We start from the raw sequence: 23,608 nt of genomic DNA on the forward strand, positions 1-23,608 counted from the left end.
TGAAATATGCTATTTTTTTGATGTAATTAGTTTAACTGTTATATGACTATTTTTTTTTATAAATTAGTTTACCCTCGTGTGTGTCTTGTTGTTTTGTGTTGTTTGTCTTCTTTCTTTTCCAATGATCACCGTGTTTGGTATGAGTAGAGGATGGTACAAGCTTAGGATTTCATTTGAGAGATGATGAGCCAACTAAGGAAGATGTTAGAACTAATTAGGTCCTTATATGGTGAGAAATTTTTTCTTAGAACCAAGCTATAGTATTTTGAGATGCATAAAGTTATGTTATTATAGTTGTATCTTTTGGAGGAGTCTCCTAATATACTTTATACCATGAATTATTTGTTTTGAATTTTCAACTATAGAATGTTTTATTTTAACAGTTTTTGAGTATTAAAATGGGATGTTACATTTCTAGTGTTTTCTAACCGGTCAATTTCTTCCAATTTTTTATTTCTAAATTATTCAGAAATTCATGCTTGAAAATATAAAGGGAATTTGGGATTTTTTTTACATATATCATTTTATCATTTTGTGGTTTATCAAGCACCATATAAATACAATTTTTAAATAATTTTCTATAATAGAGCTTACAAAATACAAAAACATCTAATGTCATCAAATTCTTAAAATATTAACCATTAATTCTTCTCTAAAAGATTTCTCTCACTGGATAAGCTTTAATATAAGTTATTATCAAATTCATTATTTCTCATAACACTGAAACGAGATATAATTTATATTCATTACTATAATGATTTATATTTCTAATAATCTAATAAGGGCGGTAAAAAATATAAATGACTTAATGTTTCATTAATAAACTTTGTGATAAATTATAAGTACAAAAACTTATTCTTTTGTTATTAGCAATATAGAAGATCTTATTGATTTTATAAATAAAAATTATTAACGTTAGTGTAATTCAAAATTTATAAGTTGTTTTTTTTTTCATTTTAACCACTAATATTTTAATTAAAAAAACATAGTTTCTCGTATAATCCAACTTAATAAATTTATTTTGTTTATCATCTTAAAACGATTGGATTAATTTTTCAGTGTCTCATAAATTTTAATATTTTTAATTAAATTCTTATTATTATTTTTTTTGTATATGTGTATTTTAAACTTGAATAGTTTTCAATTGAGTCGTTTAATTTTCTCATTAATTGAGTAATGTGAATGTTGCATTATCATGTCATTTTCTTAAATCCATGTGTTAGGAAATGTTAGATTTTATTATTAATATAAAATATTGTTGTTTATCATTTTATTGATCACAAAATTACTTAAAACTTAATCAAAATATTTTAACAATAACATAATAAAATGTAAAAAAATATTCTAAATATTATTTAACTATGATAACTCTTAAATTTTTATAGATTTTATTAACCCTAAACCCACGAATGAAGAAAATGAATAATATGTATGAAACCTAGTAAGATAAATAATCAATTAAAAAAAGGGTTATTGATTTTTTTTTCCTCCTAAACAAAACTAATTTAAAAAAAAAAAAAATCATCATCCGACCAAGCAAAAAATACGCATTCCAAGAAGCAAGCAATTAAAAAGTAAAATCTTGAAAAAGTTACTAATAGATCTTTATCTTGACCAAAAATTGGAATGTTTTATGTATAATCATCCAATGACCTAAAACTTGGCGGAAAACATGGGAAGTCATTTAAATGTGGGGAAATCATGAAAGTACTTGTAGGATGACGGGGAGAAGAAGAAAAGGGATCAATAAAAACAAACCAAAAATGAGAAAAAGCGACAAAAGTATATTCCTCTGCTAACAAAAATTAAATATATTCACAACATAAAGAAAGAAAAAAAAAAAACCTTGTATTTCTTGAGCTTCATTTAAAAGGAATCCCAAAAAATTGGGAAAAGAAAAAATTAGTGAGAAAGATAGGAGAGAAGATTCTTTGATTGAGATGGAATAAAACATTACGGATCATATTTTGTTAATGTCTGTAGAAAACTATCACGTCTTATTTATACGATAATTGATTGTTATAATATATATATATATATATATATATATATATATATATATATATATATATGATTATATTTTTTTAAGAAATAGTATTTAGTTGTTTTAACTCTCTTAATTGATTATGTCTATTTTTATATCATTATAAAATTAAATGAAATCATTTTTATTTCCGTTCATTATTTACACTAAAAAACTTTGATTTTCACTCATTTATGTTTTTTCTCTTTCACTTCCTCTATTCTTTTCCCTTTCTACCAAGCGGAAGAACTTATGCATTTGTTACATTTACAAAAAAAAAAATAGTGATTATTTTATCATTTAATACTTCCAAGTTGGAGCATATATAATAATGCTGTTCAAATTCGAATTTAAAAAGTAAACTTTAAGTTTTACTTAATTTTACAAAATCGACACAAGGTTTGTATCCACTTATATATTATATTATAATTTGAATATATCTTTGGTTGATATAAAATTTATAACACACTCTCTCACAGCGAGAACTATTAATAGTAAGATGAAGTTTGCACCCACTTATATATTATAATTTGGTCATATCTTTAGTCAATTTGAAATCTCCAATACTTTCTCATGTTGTGGACATTGAGTTAGAGTGAATCCGATAATGGATAATACAATAGGTTCAACAAACTTCACTGGGAAAGATTATGAACCTTATGAAATTTGCAAGGATAAGATAAGATTTTCAGCCACCTATCTCAATAGTTGATGTGAATGTAACCTCATGTGGAGAACTAGACATCTCAAGCTTTAGGGAGAACTCAATTGTGAATGGTATTATAGACCCAAAATTTCACTAGGATAAACTCTGAATAACTTTGGCATTCACTTAATAATGTGGAATTTAAATTTAATTCAACCTCACAAAATCAACTTAATAATGTGAGGTTTGCTCTTACCTATATATTATAACTTGATCTTATCTCAAGATCTTCAATAAGAACAAAAAGAACTAGATAACAATGATTTAACAACAAATTAAAAAGTTAAGGAGATAGGCACACGAGGAATGAGTCCCACTTAATGTATTTGGTCTTTTTGTGAATTTTTTTAGTAAGTATAAAAATGGCAATCCACTTTAATGTATTTAGTCCTTTTTGTGAACTTTTGGATTTTTGGCATTATAGATGAAATTACCTATCATTGAACATTGAAAAATGAGGAAGAACTTTCGAAATAAATTCATTGAAACTCAAAAGTTAAGGAAACAAGTGCACAATATTTCTCAAAGAACTAGAAATAGTACATTGTTTTCTTTTTCATGAAACAAAAAGAAGAATCAATGATGACATAATAACTTGGTTGATTTTCTCTTATTGATGTCATTAGCCCAATTAGAGTAAGAAATACCTCTAAATAGTAAAATCATTTAGGTTTTGTTCCTTTGCATGAATTTACTATTCCAAGATAATAGTAAGCATTGATTTGCAAGATTCTTTGTGTTCCTTTGTAGTGATTGTGAGGTGATGAAATGATGAGAATTACGAGATTGGGGTTGTTTTTGAATCACACTTGAATGAGGAGATTTGAGAGTGATTACAGTAATTTTACTGAAATAACCTCGCTTTATGGTGAAGTGATGAGTGTGTCACTATATAGATGGTTGATGGTGAAGAATCCATAGCAAAGTTGGGTTATGGTTCGGTCTGTTATAAAATAATCTGTTTATTGCAAAGATTCTAAACGTTGCATGCCATAATTATCTCTGCTACAATTTCAAGTTTATGATAGAGGTGCATCCGTTTTGATTCTTGAACTTGAAAGTTGAGCTGCCAATTGTGTACGTTGCAGGAAAATTTTTACTGTTGCCATGCATTGAATTTTTCTCCATAAATGCTATGGATTTCAGCCCTTCACCATTCACCACTCACACCTATAAAGGTGGTTTTGGTGCTCTCCAAAACACACAATCTCTCAATCTTTTCTTTCATTCTTCTAGCTCTCTTCTCTCATATTTCTTTCTTCTTTTATCTGGGTTAAATACTCTTTCAAGAGTACTTGCTTGCTAGTTCTGAGATCCTCGGAAGATCCGAGAAGTTCCTGTTGTATCTTGGGGGGCTTGCGCAACACACCGTGGATAAGTTCTTAAGGGTAGTGAATTTACACGCCTCAAGAAGTACCTCTTGTTCGTGATTTGTCAGTTATTTACAACAATCTTAAGGACTTATGGCTGACAACAACAACAACTCTACTACGCTAGAGAATCAAAATAGTTTCGGAACTCCGACCGTCTTTGCAAAACCATTTTCGGATGTATCAAAAATTGAGGTATTTTCTGGGCAAAACTTCCGACGCTGGCAAGAACATATGTCTACTCTTCTAGACATGTATGGAGTAGCTATGGCTCTCTCAACTTCAAAACCTGACGAATCCAGTGCCAAACAAGTCGAAGATTGGACTTATGCAAACAAGGTATGCCAACACACCTTACTTAGCGCCTTGTCCAATGATTTGTTCGATGTGTATTGCTCATATAAGGAAGCGAAAGAAATTTGGGATTCCTTGATTCTCAAATATACTGTTGAGGACGTCGTCCGACAAAGGTTCGTCATAGGGAATTACTACCGTTGGGAGATGATCGAAGATAAAGACATAAAGATTCAAATCAACGAATATCACAAGTTACTTGAAGATATCAAAGCAGAGAACATACTTCTGCCTGATGAGTTTGTTTCAGAACTTTTGATCGAGAAATTACCGTCATCGTAGACTGATTATAAACAATAGTTGAAACATAGACACAAGCAAATGACACTTCAAGAGCTCATTACACACATCATAATAGAAGACACCAACAGGAAGGAGAATGCTACTACAAGGGCCAAAGCTTTATCCGTAAAGACAAATGTGGTAGAAGACAAACCTGTTTTAAAAAGGTACGAGAACAAACCTGATCACAAAAGGAAAAATAACTTTCGAAATTCCCGCCCCAATGGATCTAACCTCGTCTTTAAGAAAAAGGGTAATTGCTTCATATGTGGGAAGTCAGGCCATCATGCACCTTAGTGCAAGCGCATAGCAAGAAACGACAATCCTCCTAGGGCAAATATAGCCCAAGGGGAAGATGATACTATAGTTGCGATTGTTTCTCAAGTAAATCTGATGACCAATGTGAGCAAGTGGGTGGTAGACTCTGGTGCTACCAGGCACATCTATGCAAACATGAGTGTTTTTACCTCCTACACTAGTGTAGGGGATGGAGAAGAACATGTTTATCTTGGTGATTCTAGGACAACTCCAGTCACTAGAAAAGGAAAGGTTCTTATAAAACTCACATCTGGGAAGACTTTGGCCTTGAGTGATGTGCTACATGTGCCCTCTATCAAAGTTAATCTAATCTCTGTAGCACTATTGGGAAAAGTGGGGGTTAAAGTGTCATTCGAATCTGACAAGATTGTAATGACAAAAAATAATGTTTTTGTGGGGAAGGGATATTGTGATCAAGGTCTCTTTGTACTCAATATTTTAGAAATTATAAATGAATCATGTTCTTCTGCTTATATCGTTGACTCATATGATATGTGGCATGCTAGATTAGGACATGTGAATTCCTCGTATGTTATGAAATTGCAACGACTTGGATTAATTAATATGCATGATAAACAAAATGGTAAATGTGATGTATGTGTAGAATCCAAAATAACTAAGAAAACATGTTATTCTGTAGAACGTCAAACAAAATTGTTAGGGTTAATTCATACTGATCTAGCTGATTTAAAACAAACCATGTCTAGAGGTGGTAAAAATTATTTTGTGACCTTTATAGATGATTATTCTAGATACACCAAAGTGTACTTAATCAAACGTAAAGATGAAGCCTTTGATGTGTTTTTAACTTATAAAGCAGAAGTAGAAAATCAATTGAATAAGAAAATTAAGAGGATTAGATCAGATAGAGGTGGTGAATATGTTTTATTTAATGACTTTTGCATAAAAGAAGGTATTATCCATGAAGTAATCCCACCATATTCACCTGAGTCTAATGGAGTAATTGAAAGGAAAAATAGAACTCTTAAGGAAATGATGAATGCCATGCTTATTAGTTATAATGCACCTGATAACCTTTGGGGAGAAGCCCTTCTTACTACATGTTTTTTTTACAAAATAGGATACCTCATAAGAAAATGGGTAAAACTCCCTATGAGTTATGGACAGGGTATCAACCTAATCTTAAATATTTGAGAGTGTGGGGGTGCCTAGCTAAAGTAATGTTACCTCATCCTAAGAAAAGGAAAATAGGTTCTAAAACCTCTGATTGTATGTTCTTGGGTTATGCTGAACATAGTGCTGCCTATAGGTTTCTTGTTCTTAAAAGTGATGTGATTGAACATAATACTATTGTGGAGACAAAAAATAGAGTTTTTTGAACATATATTTCCATTAAAGGTTAGTGATACATCTGAACAACCTATATATACTTATAGTGATGCCATGAGTGAGGGTTTAAGAAGAAGTAAAAGGCAAAGGAAAGAAACTTCTTTTGGAGATGACTTTTATACTTATCTAGTTGAAAATGATCCAACAAGTTTTTTAGAGGCTACTAGTGCTCTTGATGTAAAATAATGGAATAAGGCTATTAAGATTGAAATTGAATCAATTGAGAAAAATAATACTTGGACCTTAGTAGATTTTCCTAAAAGAGCAAAACTCATGTTAGGAATCCAAGTGTGAGTCTAAGTCCCACATTGACCAGAAACGAGAAAGTAGAGCACTATATAAGAATAAAGACCCATAAACCATTGCCTTAAGGTTTTGGGTTGAGAGTGGTGTCAGTGTCTTATATGGTTGGGCTCAGATCTCATTGGTGTTGATCTCCCCAAGGGAAACCCCCTCCTTATAAACCTAACAAGTGGTATCAGAGCCGATGGTTAATACCGGCTCAGACGAGTGCAGTACCAGTATGGTCCTAGTATCGAAAGTCTTCCTGGCAAGGGTCCCAGATAAGGGTTCCAGGTAAGCGTGTCCCGTTAAGAAGAACGGCGGTACAGAAAAGGGCAGAAAAGGAGTACTCGTGGTTGGGCAGCTTCCGCTGGAGGGGGAGTGTACCAATGTGGTTGAAGAGACTCACCCTTGAGGGGGAGATTGTTAGGAATCCAAGTGTGAGTCTAAGTCCCACATTGACCAGAAACGAGAAAGTAGAGCACTATATAAGAATAAAGACCCATAAACCCATTGCCTTAAGGTTTTGGGTTGAGAGTGGTGTCAGTGTCTTATATGGTTGGGCTCAGATCTCATTGGTGTTGATCTCCCCAAGTGAAACCCCCTCCTTATAAACCTAACAACTCATTGGTTGTAAGTGGATCTTTAAGAAAAAGTATCACCATGATGGATCCATAGATAAATATAAAGCAAGATTAGTAGCGAAACATTTTACTCAGAAACCCAACATAGATTACTTTGATACCTTTGCCCCTGTGACTAGGATTTCCTTTATTCGAGTTTTGTTAGCTCTAGCGGCTACCCATAAGCTAGTGATACATCAGATGGATGTTAAGACTGCTTTTCTGAATGGTGAATTAGAGGAGGAAATTTATATGACTCAACCTGAAGGGTGTGTTGTCCCTGGTCAAGAAAATAAGGTGTGCAAACTTTTAAAATCTTTGTATGGGTTAAAACAAGCACCAAAGTAGTGACATGAAAAACTAGATAATGTGTTAGTTTGTGATGAGTTCTCACCTAATGATGCTGATAAATGTGTGTACTCTAAATCTGAAAATGGTGAATGTGTCATTATATGTTTGTATGTGGATGACATGTTAATTTTTGGTACATGCATTGATATAGTCTCTAGAACTAAATTATTTCTAGGATCTAAGTTTGAAATGAAAGACATGGGTGAAGCCAATGTGATTTTAGGTGTTAGAATCATAAGGAAGGGAGATAGTATATTACTATCTCAGGAACAATACATTGAGAAACTTCTTAGGAAGTTTAGATATTATGACTTTAAACCTGTGAGTACCCCTTATGATGCTAACTCTAAATTAATGAAAAATAGAGGAAAATCAATTTCTCAACCTCAGTATACCCAGATAATTGGGAGCCTACTGCATTTAATGAGCTTTTCAAGACCTGATATTACTTATGCAGTAGGTAGACTGAGTAGATACACTCAATGTCCTAATCAAGAGCATTGGGATGCACTTGGAAGGCTTATGAGATACTTAAGAGGTTCAATGGATTATGCCATTGAATATAGTGGATTTCCCGTTGTACTAGAAGGGTACAGTGATGCTAACTGGATCTCTAATTCAGATGAGACAAAATCCACTAGTGGTTATGTATTCACACATGGGGAAAATGCGATTACATGGAGATCAACCAGGTAAACAATTATTGCAAGATCAACAATGGAATCTGAGTTTGTTGCTCTCGAAATGGCTGGTAGTGAGGCTGAGTGGTTGAAAAACTTCTTAGCAAACATTCCTTTAGGAATTAAACCAACCCCATATGTATCTATACATTGTGATTGTCAATCGGCAATAGCTATAGCCAAAAAAAACTATAATGGAAAGAATAAACATATACAATTGAGACATAATCTGGTTAAGCAGCTGCTAAAGAGTGGAACTATTTCCATTGATTATGTGAAGTCAAAACGGAATCTAGTAGATCCCCTGACAAAACCCTTGAGAAGAAATATGATTTTAGAAATATCGAGGGGAATGAGACTGAAGCCATTTGCAAACAAACAAGTGATGGTAACCCAACCTTTGTGATTGGAGATCCCATGAAAAAGGTTCATATGGGTAAAAAAAAGGTTACTTGTTAGTTCTGATAGCACTAAATTGATTTTTAAATCAATTATGTCCATTCCTATGGTGTGCGTGAAAGTGCTAAAGGCTGCATTTTGAGAGGTTAAACTTTGTAAATTAAATTCTATGTGGTGTAAGAATTTTAGTTTAAACAAAGTTTTAATGATTTTCATATCCTTTATAGGTAGTGTATGATTTGCAGCATACACTTGATGAAATCACCTATATGAGTGTTAAGTGGGGCCGCTTGTATGAGATCTTGGCATGATCTCTAGAGCACTCATGAATATCGGGCTCGCGCATGTCCTAGTAAGCGCAACACAGCGTTAACAGCAAGGATTGTGGGGGTGTATTGTGATCGATAAACCACTAACACACATCAAGTGTCTTTGGTTCATATAGCTTGCTATACCAACTACACTGTGTGTTAAGTTTATCTGTCTAGGACTAGTTCATATAGCTTGCTATACCAGCTCCGATGCATTTACGTCTTGTGAGACCCAAAATTTTTCTTCCTTTCTTTTCTTATCTTTTGCAATATGTGGGGGATTGTTATAAAATAATCTGTTTATTGCAAAGATTCTAAATGTTGCATGCCATAATTATCTCTGCTACAGTTTCAAGTTTATGATAGAGGTGCATCCGTTTTGATTCTTGAACCTGAAAGTTGGGCTGCCAATTGTATACGTTGCAGGAAAATTTTTACCGTTGCCATACATTGAATTTTTCTCCATAAATGATATGGATTTCAGCCCTTCACCATTCACCACTCACACCTATAAATAGGTGGTTTTGGTGCTCTCCAAAACACACCATCTCTCAATCTTTTCTTTCATTCTTCTAGCTCTCTTCTCTCATATTTCTTTCTTCTTTTATCTGGGTTAAATACTCTTTCAAGAGTACTTGCCTTCTAGTTCTAAGATCCTCGGAAGATCCGAGAAGTTCCTGTTGTATCTTGGGGGGCTTGCGCAATACACCGCGGATAAGTCCTTAAGGGCAGTGAATTTACACGCCTCAGGAAGCACCTTTTGTTCGTGATTTGTCAGTTATTTACAACACGGTCTTCACGCAGTTTGACGAATGGGATGATGCAGGCCACCATGCACATGGCGTGGGAACCATATCTGTGCTTCAACAAGGAAATGGAACTGGTTATGGGTTTAGTGGATATGATTCCAAAGGTGCAAGCTTTGTGTGTGGAACAAGTTCCATTGTGCTTGGAACCTATTCCAATTATGAAAATAATGCTTTTGTGTTGTAGCAAGTGGTGGACTAGTTGAATAATATCATTTATGCTTGGAATCTTTAATTTTTTTTTTAATATTGAAATTCAAAATATTTAATTTTTTATATAAAATATATTATATTCTTTATTTATTTCAATTAATATTTTTTTTAAATTATTCATCATAAAAAATATTTAAAATAATTTCAACTCATCTAAATATCATTTAATATTACTTTTAAGATAAAGGACAATTTGGTAATCTTACTTTTCTATCTATTATTCTTTTTTTAATTTATCATATCAGTCAAATCTCTCATAAACATTTACAAACTTTACTCTCAAACCCACTCCACTATCACCTTCAAATCTCGTAAAAGAAACAATACAAACTTCACCCTTAAATCTATCATAATTCATCCAATCCCTCTCCCTCAAATCAATCTCTACAAAAGAACACACCCTTAAGCTAGAAACTGATAGACTTAAACTAAGTGAAGTTTTTAGATACCCTATTATACTTTGTATAACCTACACATGGTATACCAAAGATTGGAATACAAATTGGTTGAGTTGTTGGACACCATAACTAATATTGGGGGAGGGTGTGGAGTAAGGTAGATCAATCTTCCAATAACTCCCATATGTTTTGTTGAATTGTCTACTAAATGACCTCAATCATCCATAAGTTTGTAAAAGGGGTCCATGAAAGATGCATGCTTATTAACAATAAAATTAGTGTTAGCAAGAAGATTAAAACAATACTTTCTCTAGTTTAGTATTATGTCTTGAGTGGATCAAGCAACCTCTAAGCCTAAGAAGTACTTGAGAGGACCAATATCCTTGATGTTGAGACCAGACAATCTAATCTTAAGAACCCTAGAAAAAGATTTAACACGAGTCGACCATCCAACAATTTTGATGATAACAAACACTCTAAGTGTTATGCTATTATATGATATGAATATTCTAACGTGTGTTTTTGTGACAGTTTAATGGAAGCATGGATCTTACAAAGTTTAGGTTTTGTCTCTAACTAGACAGTTTGATGACATCGTCTAATGATTTAGTAGATGATCTAATGGACCTTTTCCGATGGACATTTACATGCAGATTTTGTAGAATGAAGTGTTAGCTAAGATAGATGCAACAATCAAATTCAAGAAGTTATATAAAGATATCAAGTTAAAGTTGAAGAATACATCAACAACAAACACTCTTACTAAGCCTTATAGTGATCATAGCTTATGTTTGTGGATTGTGAGAAATATCTTGTAAATCCTTAATATATATTGTGAAGTTTGGTTAAGTGAGCTTAAATTGTTTTCTCTGTGAGAGTGATTTTCTTTCTGCTTAAGAGTTATTAATCTCAAACGAAGATAAAGAAGATTTAACCATGACTAGTTTGTATACTTGGTTTGTAATCTTTGTTTTGACTAGTGAAACCTTTTAAGTTTTGCTTAAGAGAGAACTTGATATAGTCTAAGAGATTAGAGTGAATTGATATAAAAATTATGTGTGCTGCTTGATTCAATCTCACTAGACGGTCTAGTCTATCTCTATACCAAAAAAATATCATGCTTTATTCAGCCTCCCTTCTAGAGTCAACTATTCTAACACTTGATAGTATAATGTGATCTGTTTTGCCTTAGTGCAGTGAGATTGTCATTGATTAAATGAACATGTTTAACAACAATATACATTCATGTTTTCTTTCAACAATACTATTTTGTTATGGAATAGTAAAGTGTCTAGTTTGATATAATTGTTTATTTTCATAATCTAGAGGGATAAGACATTAAAAATGATCGGTGACATACTTGTAAATAAGTAATCAATATTTACGTTTGGCATCCCAAGGTCAAACATAAATATCGATAATTTCGTCTGACTGTGTGTAGTCAAACATAAATTTACGTTAGTTTCAGTCATAGCAGATGTAAATGTATGTGTGCAATTATACATAAATTGTGATATTTATGTTTGACCTTGGTGTGGTAGACATAAACTAAATTTTTTATTTCAGATTCTCTTCTTTAGTGATTTCATCTCTGTGCGCGAAAGGGTTTTCTCTCATTTTTTTGTGTGCACGAAAGGGATGGCGACATCAAACCCACCAAAGGTATATTTCTCGTTTGCTTCCATTTTCATTTGCCTCCATGTTCGTTTGCCTCCATTTTCATTTCCCGAAAGCTTGAAACCCTTCCATTTGCAACAGTGGTGTGCAACGGCGGTGTGCGATAGCGACGTGCGACAACAGAGGACGATGTGGTCTCCAACTGCAACGGCGACACGACAGTGGATCTCCTTCGAAATGCAGTGGTTGCATGAACCACCATCCACGGTGGTGTGCGATGAGTGACCTCCCAAAGAAGTTTATATATTTGTAATTGCATGTCTGGTTGTTTGTACTAGACATATGCAACTCTTTTTTTTTTTTACAGACATAAATTTACGCCTTTCGATTCTACATATGATATAAACCAGGCGTGAGAACCCAAAAGCACTAGACCTAAAGGAGCATTTTGTGTTAGTGCTTGATACTTTATCCCCACAAAATGTTACCAACAAAAAAGTTCATGAAAATCAATTCAATAGAAAAGATACAATATTACTAGATTCCAATTTTCCTCCATATGTTTCCAAATAAGAGAAAACAAAAGTATAAGTAGCCTTTTTGTATAAAAGTTGATAAGAATCTAAAGAAAATAGGTATTGGAGGAACTTTTATAAAGGTAAGAAAAATACGAAATTTGCGAGCACCGCGAATGGAACTACATACGACATAGTGGAGTAAAGGTCCCATTAAAAGCGACAAAAACAGCATCGTATAAAGATTTTGCATTGCATGCAAGGTTGTTCTTCTGCACTAAACGCAGGCAAGTGGGTGTGGAATTCGACTTTTAAAAGCTAGGGGACCCGTCAAAGATGGCTATGTTACTCCATTAAACCATAAATTCTCCAACAACCAACAAAACCACATATTTTTTGGGTCCATCACACTCTTTTCTGCATATTCAACTCATTATAAAATATAAGGAACGCCATTAAATTCTATAATAATATATATTTTACGTACTCTGTTGAATCTATTGCTTTCACTTCAAGAAAATAATAGGCATTTTACACCAATTAAAAAACGTTAACAAGAAAAAAGCAATAAAGTTAAATTAGAGTTATACATGGTAGGATTCTAAAATTATGTACATTAATTTATTATCCAAGACTTTAAGTAGTATTGACTAACTTTTCATTAATTTTTAAATTAATTTTTTTTAATCAAAACATTTTAGTGTTGATCAAATCGGTATTGGTGCGTTTTTATTTTAAAATTTATGTAATTTGCTGTCGGCTAAGTCGATATCTAATAAATTTTATTTTTCATATTATCTAATTTGTGTTGGTTTAGTTGACCTTAATGACAGTTAGTTAAAAATAATATGGTACAACATCTTCATGTTAAGAAAAGTAAAATAAATGAAAAGAAGAAAACAATTGTAGTGAATGAAAGAAATTAATATAGATGAAAGAGATAAGTGTAAATAAAGAAAATAATTAAAATAATGCGAATGAAAAAAATGGAGAAAAGAGTGTGAACGAAAGAAATGTGTGAATAAAAAAATAATTTACGATTTCTAATTATTATAGAAAAGTTTATAATATATAAATTAGTATCAATTAAGCCGGTGTTACCTTTTATATATATATATATATATATATATATATATATATATATATATATATATATATATATATATATATATATATATATATATATATATATTTTCAAGATGGTGCTTATCTAAGAAAAAAAAAATGTTTTAAGTCATTTAAGAAAAATCTATATTTTCCTTAATTGGAAATGGTAACATGAAGACACACTTCAAGAAGATGGTAAAATGGAAAAATTTATATTGAATGATCCACGTCTAGCCAATATACCATTTCACATTCTTAATCAATTTTATATGTAGACGATTATTTAAATTTATTATGAAACACGTGTTACTTGTGTGTTCATTTTTTTTTATAATAAAACAAATAAAATTATTATTATTATAATTATGAAAGTAAATTAAAATAATTTTTACAATTTTATTATAGGTAAGGTTTATTTTTAAAAATTTTATTATTATAATAATTATTTTAGTTTAAAAATAATTTAATTTTAGAAAAAAGATGGTCAAATTTAAAATAAAATAAAATTGGTAATATAGTTATTTTAGTTTAAAGAAAAACTTAAAAATTAAAATTACAAATAAAATATATGCATAAAAAATCTCTTTTATATCATAGTATATATACATATAAAGATTGAATACAAAGTCTAGGAATTTCACTGGCCATGCAACAATCTCTCTTTGAAAACGCAAGTTGGTACATAAAATGCAAGCTATAGCAGTGGAAGCAGTCACAAAAAGCACTTTTGAAACTTCATTTTCAAATTATGAAGCCAAACAAATCTTAACACATGAAAGGGGACAACCATTTTACATGGCTATATGTTTTGTCCTCTTATTGTGTTCCAAAGTTAGACAGCCAAATGGCATAAACTTTTTCATGTATGAAATCAACTTAGCATTTTTACTTTTCTCTTTTCTTTTATTCTGTTTTTGCATGATTAACGTGGTTCATATATTGATGAATACCTCTTCTTCTGATTCTATTCACAGTACCCTCCATGATATATACACCATTTTACAGTTTTATAAAATTAATTTTAAATCATTAAATAATAATTGAGATATTGTTAAACTAAATGTTTATGCTCAAATGTATTTTTTTATTGAAAAATATGAGAAAGTGGACGGTATTGTTTGTGCTTATCTTTTAAAAAATATTTTTTAATAAAATAAGCAGTTTCCTTTTTTTTTAACCATAAAATCTTATTCATTTCTTAAATTAGTGATCATTTAAAAATTAATTATTTCAAAACATTTATCTTAAATTTAATCAAATTGTTCAGTGCTAACCAAATTGAACCATGTTTTTATAAATTTAAGGTTTGAACTCGACATCTAGTCCAAAAATATTTAACTTTGATTCATTTAAAAATACAAGATGAAATTTAAATTCCACATATTAACTATTTTGGCCTTATTTTATAGTGTCTTGTTTTGAACCACTTATTCAACAACAACCTTTTCCATAATTTTTTTTTTCCATATTGTCAATGTAAAGTACTTGATAGAAACCACCACTTATTCAACGACAATTTCTTCCAAAAAATTTTGTCCAGTAAAGTATTCAATAATTTTATCGATGACTAAAAGAATCAGTTCAATTAATGGATATTTTATTCAATTATATATATATATATATATATATATATATATATATATATATATATATATATATATATATATATATATATATATATATATTATCTATCCACTTAAAAATTTAATTAGGCTCAATAATAAAATTATCATCAAACACTTTTTAAAAATAATAAATATATGTTCTATTTCACATAAATGGTAACAATTTCTATCATCGTGAAGGTTTTATGATGATATCCTTTTATTGTATACACCAATTATGGTTAAAAACATTAAAAATAATTTGGTCGTATTCTGAAGCCAAGTAAGAATTTTGAGATTACACGTAATCTGACCAGTCAATGTCTCCACACGGTTCTTTTTTTTTTTTTTTGTCTTATTTGTGTGTGTTACACGTATTGTTTGAACCACGTGATTAGCTGAAAATATTATTTCGTAAGTTATGACTTTTGTTCTTCTTTATTAACTTGAAGACAAGTGTAACATAAAACTATATTATAAAGAAATGGATTTGGTGAGGATTGTTTCCACGTGTTTAATTATATTTGAGTTTTTCATTTGTTATTATTATTATTATTGAATTGTTTGACTCAAAATTTCCACCACCATATATACAACACGTTCCATTTGTTGTAAAAATATTAAGAAGAGATACGGTATAACATTTTTCTTAAGTATTTATTTATGATTTGTTATTAAAAACTTTCATGTTAAAACATGAATTTATTGAATAATATGTAAAGATTTACAGCATTGGCAAGAGCAAAATGAAAAGAATCCAGATAAGAGAAAAAGAATAAGTGATTTGTGTCTAGAAAAAGATAGAAAAAGAGGAATGACTCACTTATAAAGAAAATAACTTTAACCGACTTTTTACATGCCCACTAACATGAAGATGGAGAGTAATAGGATATAAGACAATAATGAAAATTATATTAATTAAGTAATGTTAAATTGTAACATTACATGTGATTATTAAAAATATGTTGGATATTTCGTATCAATTGAAATAAGATAAATTTATAGTCCAGTGTCAATTTTATTTTTTATTTTATAAGTTAATTTTGTTAGGTTGAGTTAGACTTTTAAAATAATATCAGAGTTATGTGAAATATCTTAACGAAATTTGTATTTTGTTGAACTTATCATGACACTGTTATTAAAATATTATCAAATCATCATCAATATTTACTTTCACATACATTCGATATGTATAGACGTGAGAGGTATATTAAAGATTTCACATATATTAGATATAAAACAATTTTACATTACATAAATAAATATAAAATTCATTTTAAAAATTAATTTTGTAAAATTGAACTAAACTTAAAATATCATATTTAATAACTACGTGTAAAAAATAAAAAATTTAAATAAGAAACCAGTCTACTCCCACCACCACACAGAAAATATCATAAGAAAAAAACAAGAGACAAAAAAAAATATATTAAATAAAACAATTGATAAATCCGAATTTCCTTATATCACAAAAGGAAGAAATCAACAAAAGTTTAAATTAAATATATCTAAAAGGTCAAAAAAAAAAATAATCCAAACCCACGTATGATCTTGAGTATGAGTCCTGTAACTTTTACTGTACTTTGAATTTATAAATGATATATTTATATAAACCTTTTAAGTAAAAGTGAATTGGATCACTTTTATGCTTTTGTAGAACACAGGGGCTACAACACCATTCACTATCAAAGATTAAAGCTAATATAAACCAAAAAGAAAACATAATAATAACACAGTCAAAACCTTAAAGTAAATAAATAAAACATTACCAAAATCAAGAACAAATCCATCAAATCGAAAGAAGCAAAATCATAAAATTCATAAACAAAATAAAATGAAAAAGAAAATAAATAAATAAATAAATAAAACTAACCGGAAGGTTGCGTCCTTGAGAGTATGAAATGCAGGTTTTGAGTGTGAAAGTTAAGAGAGAAAAAAATAGTGTGAATCCTTAAAGAGAAAGAAAGGAATGTAAGGGTTTAAATAATTTAGAGAAGAAAGTAACAGAAAGAGAGCTTTTTTGGAGACATGGATCTTTTTTGCCTATAGGGAATTTGTTCTACTTTTTTATTCTCTTCCAAAAGTTTTATAAAATTATTTTTCTTTTGTTGTAACCCAAACTCATGATTATGGTTTAAAATATCATTTCCGCTCACTTATAAAAATATTAAAATAGGTTTTAATATGTAAGTTAATCCAATTCATCACGAACTCGAATCAGATTTAGTTAAGAAAAAATTAATTTATTTTAAAAATGAATTAAATTCAATTCGACTCGTTCACCTTATTTTCATGTATGTATTGAATTTGACCTAAATAACTACGTTGAAAAAAAATGATTTTTTAAGTCAAAATTAATTTTGTATACAAGTTTTTTTTTTTTAAGAAAAAAGAATCATCGTTTATCTTTTTGTTAAATTCGTGCATAATTTTTTTTCATTTTAGAAGTTCTTTTAGATTATTGAATCTCTAAAGTGTCACTCTTTAGCTTTGCTTTGTCTATTCAAATTCGAGTCTTACATGTAAATTGTGTGAAAAATTATTATTTATAATTGTGTTATTAAAATCCGATCAAGGGAGCACGATTATTTATCGTAAGGAATATACGGTTAAAAATACAAATTGAGTGATAAGAATTATGAATTACATAACATAAAACTATACACGTATTTTTTGGAATATCCTACGTATTAAATTTGATGGTGGAAACAATGCCACTATATTTGTAGTTGTAGCAATATTTGACTATGTTCAACTTTTTCTTTGTTTTGCTCAAGTTGATTGGATAATGGGATCAATTTAGACTTGTGCCCACCTAGTTAAATCGCTTTTTTTTCGAGAGAATATATGCAAAGTGATTTGGTGATTGATTGATCATGAACATATTTTTCTTAGGAGTAAAATTTTATGAATAAATATTATGTTGACCTTCTACTAGTGAGGTCGCATTTATTATATTAAAATGTTTTCTACTTATTGTGATAGTTTATTTTTTATTATTATTTTATCAAGTAAAAATCTTACATTGTCTAATTTACTCACTTTTCTAAGAAAAAAAAGTTATATACCAATATACTCTTTCACACTTTTCTAAGTTAGTTGTAAGAGTTGTGAGGTTATTGTCACAACTTGGTCAAGTTGTTTTCTCCATTATCCTTTCTTCTCCTTTTTTTATTTTTTAATAAAATAAAATCCTTGCATGCATGATATTTTTTTTTTCTTTTTTATTGTTCGTGATACTTATATTTATGGAATGTTAAGTTAATGTACTAAATTTGATGATTTGATGTATTACTTAATTATTTAATAAAACAGAAAACATCATAATCACGATAAACATTTAATATTTAATAAAAACGAGAAAAGTTACTTAGTTGCGAAAAATCTTGAAAAATTGATGAAATATTGGTTTATGCTATTGTATGAAGAGTGAATGGGTAGTTGTCAAGTGTTCTTGTACAATAAGTTCTATAGAAATAGCTTTGGCAAATTTAGTATAATAAAGTTTTAAGTATTTTATAAATTTAATTATTTTTATTGTGTATTCAATTTTTATATATATTTTTAATTGAGTTTGTTGTTATTTTGTTTTATATTATTGACGTGATTGTTATATTTTTATATTATCTTGTTTACTTATTTTTATGTGATAAAAAAATATGAAACTATGTGATTAAAGTAAAATAATATTGTGGGTAATATAAAAGGTGGATCAATTTTTGTTTCTTTCATTTAAAATGTGTTGGATAACAAGGCTAGTTCTATTAATGGTAGTGACAAAGAGAGTCTCTTATCATTTAAGTAATAAGTTATTCACTCTTTTACATTAACTACAATATCATTTTTATATTGACCACATAATATTAAATTTCATAACATTTTAACACTTTGAGATAAGTAAGATGACAAAACAACATAATACACATTTCAATTGTGTCAACATGTGCAGAAGGTCAAAGGTGAGGTGATAAAGACGTTGAGGCTCACATATGGTGCCAATTATCTCTCCAGACCTTTGATCTGGTAAACAAATAAGATCTTTGATTTCACATAAAGTATCATTTGAGTGATATTTCCAAATTGCAACTCTTTAAGTAATTGTTTAAGCTAAACAAATTCACAATTGGGAGAGACCATAACTTTAATCTTGTCTTTCATGAAAGGACCAAGTACATTGAGATTAAATGTCTCTTTATTTGAGAAATAATTGTATCTAGAGACATTATGAATAGGTTTGTTAACTCAAGTGATTATTAGTTAACATATATTTTAAGTCTTTATGGGAATTTAAAATTGATTATATTTGTACCAAGCATAGTACATACAATTCATATACACCAGATTGAGAAGTGTTACATGTTATTAAGTTGTAGTTACTTACAATATCTTATGTTGTTACAATATTATGTGTATTTGGGCTTAGCCCATATTTTTTAGTAATATTCTTTATTATAAATATATTACCCTATGTGTATTTTTTACACAAGAGAATGAATTCTCTACCTAATTTTGACTATTTTCACATGGTATCTAAAGTTAGGGTTTCCTAGTAACCCATATATATTTTTTAGGGTTAAGGAGAAAAACATTTATATCAATTTTGTGATATGGTGAATCCTAAAAAAACACATTTGTATGAGCTAGGAGATAATTTATCAAGACCAGAACTAAAATTATGAACAAAACGCGTAGATACAAAAAATTTAAGAGGTAAGGGTGAAAAGGTTCATGAGCGAACAAAATAGAATGAGGGATTTTGTTATTTAAAACTGAAGATGACACGTGTTAATAAGATAACATGTAATAAGAATAACATTACCTCAAAAATACCGATAAAACTCACCATGAATTAAAATTGTACAAGTGATTTCAACAAGTTGTCTTTATTATTATGCTCCATCACCCTATTTCCCTATTTTATTAAGGTGTATAAACACATGAGGTTTCACGAAGAATGTCATGAGAAGCCATAAAATGTTTAAAAGAGTGTGAAAGGTATTCTCGACAATTATCACTACACAAAGTTTGAATATAAATCACAAATTGTGAGACTAATACCCACTCCTTTGCTTATCCTAGATGTTGTGAGATTTTTCAAAAAGTATTATTTTTATCAATTCAACAATAGTCGTCTTAGTTGTCAATGTCGTTGCTACAAAGACAAAAACAAAAAAGAATGATAAAATTAAAGAGGGAGAACATTGTAGAGGAAAAAAGAAAACAAGGAGAATGTTGCAAACAAAGATGAGAGAGAAAACAGTTGCAAAGAAAGAAAAGAAAATGTTTAATTACTTGGATGGTCCTCACTTTAGTACAGATGTGTTAATTTAGTCTATGCTTTTAAAAAAGTTTCAATTGTGTCATAACTTTTGAAAAAGTATCTTAATTAGGCTCCTTTAAGAGAAAATTTACTACCGTCATTTACGGCGTGTCACGTGTCAATATGTGGTTGTTGTCACGTGTCAGGTTCATGATGTAATACGTGACACTACCAGTATCATGTGACAGGACAATAGCACGTGTTAGTGTCACTATCAAATATCATTGTCTTGATTTCAATTTAGTCTCTATTTATGTCTCTTTAATTCAATTTAGTCCCTACTTATATCACACCCCTACTAAAATAGAGACTATCCGAGTAATTAAAAAAAATCATTTTGAAAAACTTATTTTGGAAAGTTCATTCTAGAGGTAATATATACAGAAATATTATTATGGAAAGATTGTTTCAAAATATATTTCACGCGTTCTAAAAATCTCGTTCCAAAAAATTTTCACGATAGGTAATCTAAAATTCACTTTTACAAAAGGTAAAATATGGTTATTTTGAAAATTTAAAGGATGTGGAAAAAACTGAACGGGTGCAGGAAGAAAAAGCCTCTTCTATAGGCCAGTACAGTCTTGCAAAGACAAGGTTCTTGTTGAAGTTGAACTGTACCAATATTTTGACAATTGGTTAATCAGTTTTACTTTCTTCACCCCCAGAATTCCTTTTCTTATATTTCATAATATGAAAATGAAACGTATCTCATAACCAATTCGAAGCTATATTTTAGAATATATAAACTCAGATACTTTTTAATTATACAGTCTAAAACAAATCGAAATATATTTTAAAACTGTACCATAAAATAACAACATTGTATATTATATAACTCAAAACTATATCATATAGTCCAAAATTACATAATCTTATTCCAAAAACTATGCATTCAAAAGTTATATTTCAAATTATTTAATCCACTATGCAATTTAGAATCTATACCTATGTATAAAGAGATACCTATTTTTGGTATCTGCATTTACTTTCCAGTTTTACCCTTTTAATAAAAAATAAATAAATTAAAATTTGACCACTTTTTTAAACTTAATAATTTTTTAATTAAAAATTTATTTATAAAATAAATAAAAACTCTTTATAATTAAATTATAAAAACCTTTTATTTAATTTTATTATTATAATAAAAATATTATTATTGAATTTATTATATTTTACAATCTATACCTATATAAAAAGGATACTTTTTGGTGTTCATATTTTCTTTCCAATTTTACCCTTTACATAAAAAAAAATTAAATTAAAATCATTATTTTACCAATTTTACCTTTCAAATGATTGATTTCTTTTTAATTTAACAGTTTTTCTTGACTTTTTTTTAAACTTAATAATTTTTTATTTAAAAAATTACCTACAATAATAATTGTTAATTTTATAATTATAATAATAAAATAATTTTATTATTTTTTATTATAAAAAAAAGTAAATAACAACGCATGTGTTTTCACTTATATATTATAATAAAAATACATCGGCTATTTTTTGATTTGTTTATATTATGGGGTAGGGAGTAGAAGTACATAGATGAAAGAAAAAACAGTTAGACGGAGTATGAGATATATTTGGGATTTTTTTTTATCTCATAATATTCTTAAATGAGCTTATTTCGAAATAAATGGAAGGTAGAAAAAGTTTGATGGGGGAGTGCGGAAAGAAAATGTCCGTAATTTGAGCATCTGTGATCCAAACTTCCAAGAATGTGTACGGTAGGCAACTAAATGTCACCAAGAGGGTTGCTTTCCTCGTGGTAATTATTTTCACTCTCTACACACACCTATGACCTTTTCTAATGTTCATGTGTCATCTTATCCTTTAAAAAACCTACCATCTTTAACAATTTTTTCAAATGGCATGAGAATTGTGAGAACTCTAGTTCCATTGCTTTTGTTGCATAAGATACATATTTTGTTGGTCTCACTCATTCTAACTTTCATGGCTTTTAGGTTCTGGACTTAGGTGCCATAGATTACATCACTAATACTAAATCTTTTTTCTCTTCTATGTCTACTTCAAGTTATTTGCCTTTCATTACCATGGTCAATGGGTCTTAGGTCTCCTCACATGGTGTTATGGTGTTGGTATTATTAATCTTCTTCCTTCCTTATCTATTGATAATGTTATTTATGTTTTTGGGTCTCCATTTAATTTATTATCCTTTAATCTCATACTCATCCCTATAGAAAAAATTATCTTCATCCACATACCTTAACCCAACAGGTATTAAACTTTGTCTCTTGCCCATCTCCACTAGGTAACGAATATATACTTGTACCCATACACATATCTGTTTTCTTATTGTTTCAATATTAATTAATTAATTTTTATAAAATAATAAAAAATATGGTACAGGAAACATAATATTATCACATATTCAATATTAAGAGGATGATTGTTTTTTCGATATCAAATATTAAAAAGAAATTATAACTGTATACATTTCAAATTAGAGTATCAAATAAAATTTCATGAGAACCAAAATATTTATTAAATTTGCAAACATTAATGAAACCTAGTTGATAAAAATTAAAAATATTTTTTAAAAATATAAAAGGAAAACAAATATTCAAATTCAAATATATTTTAAATCTCTGTTTACTTTAATTTTTTTAATTCTAATGAGTATCTTTTTCTATATACTAATAAAAGTTATAATATATCACTTGATCAAAATCATGTAAAGAATAAAATTAAACTAATAATAATAAATTGATTGCCCATCTCATCCATCTGCTCGAGTTAGCATATGTTCGTCGTTAGCTCAGGCCAATTTGTCTTTGTCATCAGCCCGACCCGACCCATCTTGGCCGTTGGTCTGGGTTGGCTCAACTGATCTCAACCTTCGACTCGATTAGACTCGTCTCGGTTGTCTGCCTGGTCTGACCCCTCTTGGTCGTTGGTATGGGCCGACCCAACTCGTCTAAATCGTTGGCCAGTCTCGACTGCCAGCCTATGTCGAATCGT

General features: G+C 29.5%; 1 protein-coding gene across 1 annotated transcript in view; it reads right to left on the reverse strand.

Moving 5' to 3' along the window:
* The window catches only part of LOC114169734 (alpha,alpha-trehalose-phosphate synthase [UDP-forming] 1-like), a 41,805-nt gene extending 24,542 nt beyond the window's left edge, over nucleotides 1–17,263 (reverse strand). Inside the window, exon 1 of the mRNA XM_028055006.2 lies at nucleotides 17,183–17,263. The gene's annotated coding sequence lies outside the window, so the exon portion shown is untranslated. The remainder of the gene's footprint in view (nucleotides 1–17,182) is intronic.
* Nucleotides 17,264–23,608: the final 6,345 nt, after the last annotated feature.

Source organism: Vigna unguiculata, chromosome 11 (genome assembly GCF_037176805.1).
Source record: "Vigna unguiculata cultivar grain cowpea cultivar isolate G323 ecotype 2 chromosome 11, ASM3717680v1, whole genome shotgun sequence".
Lineage (NCBI taxonomy): Eukaryota > Viridiplantae > Streptophyta > Magnoliopsida > Fabales > Fabaceae > Vigna > Vigna unguiculata.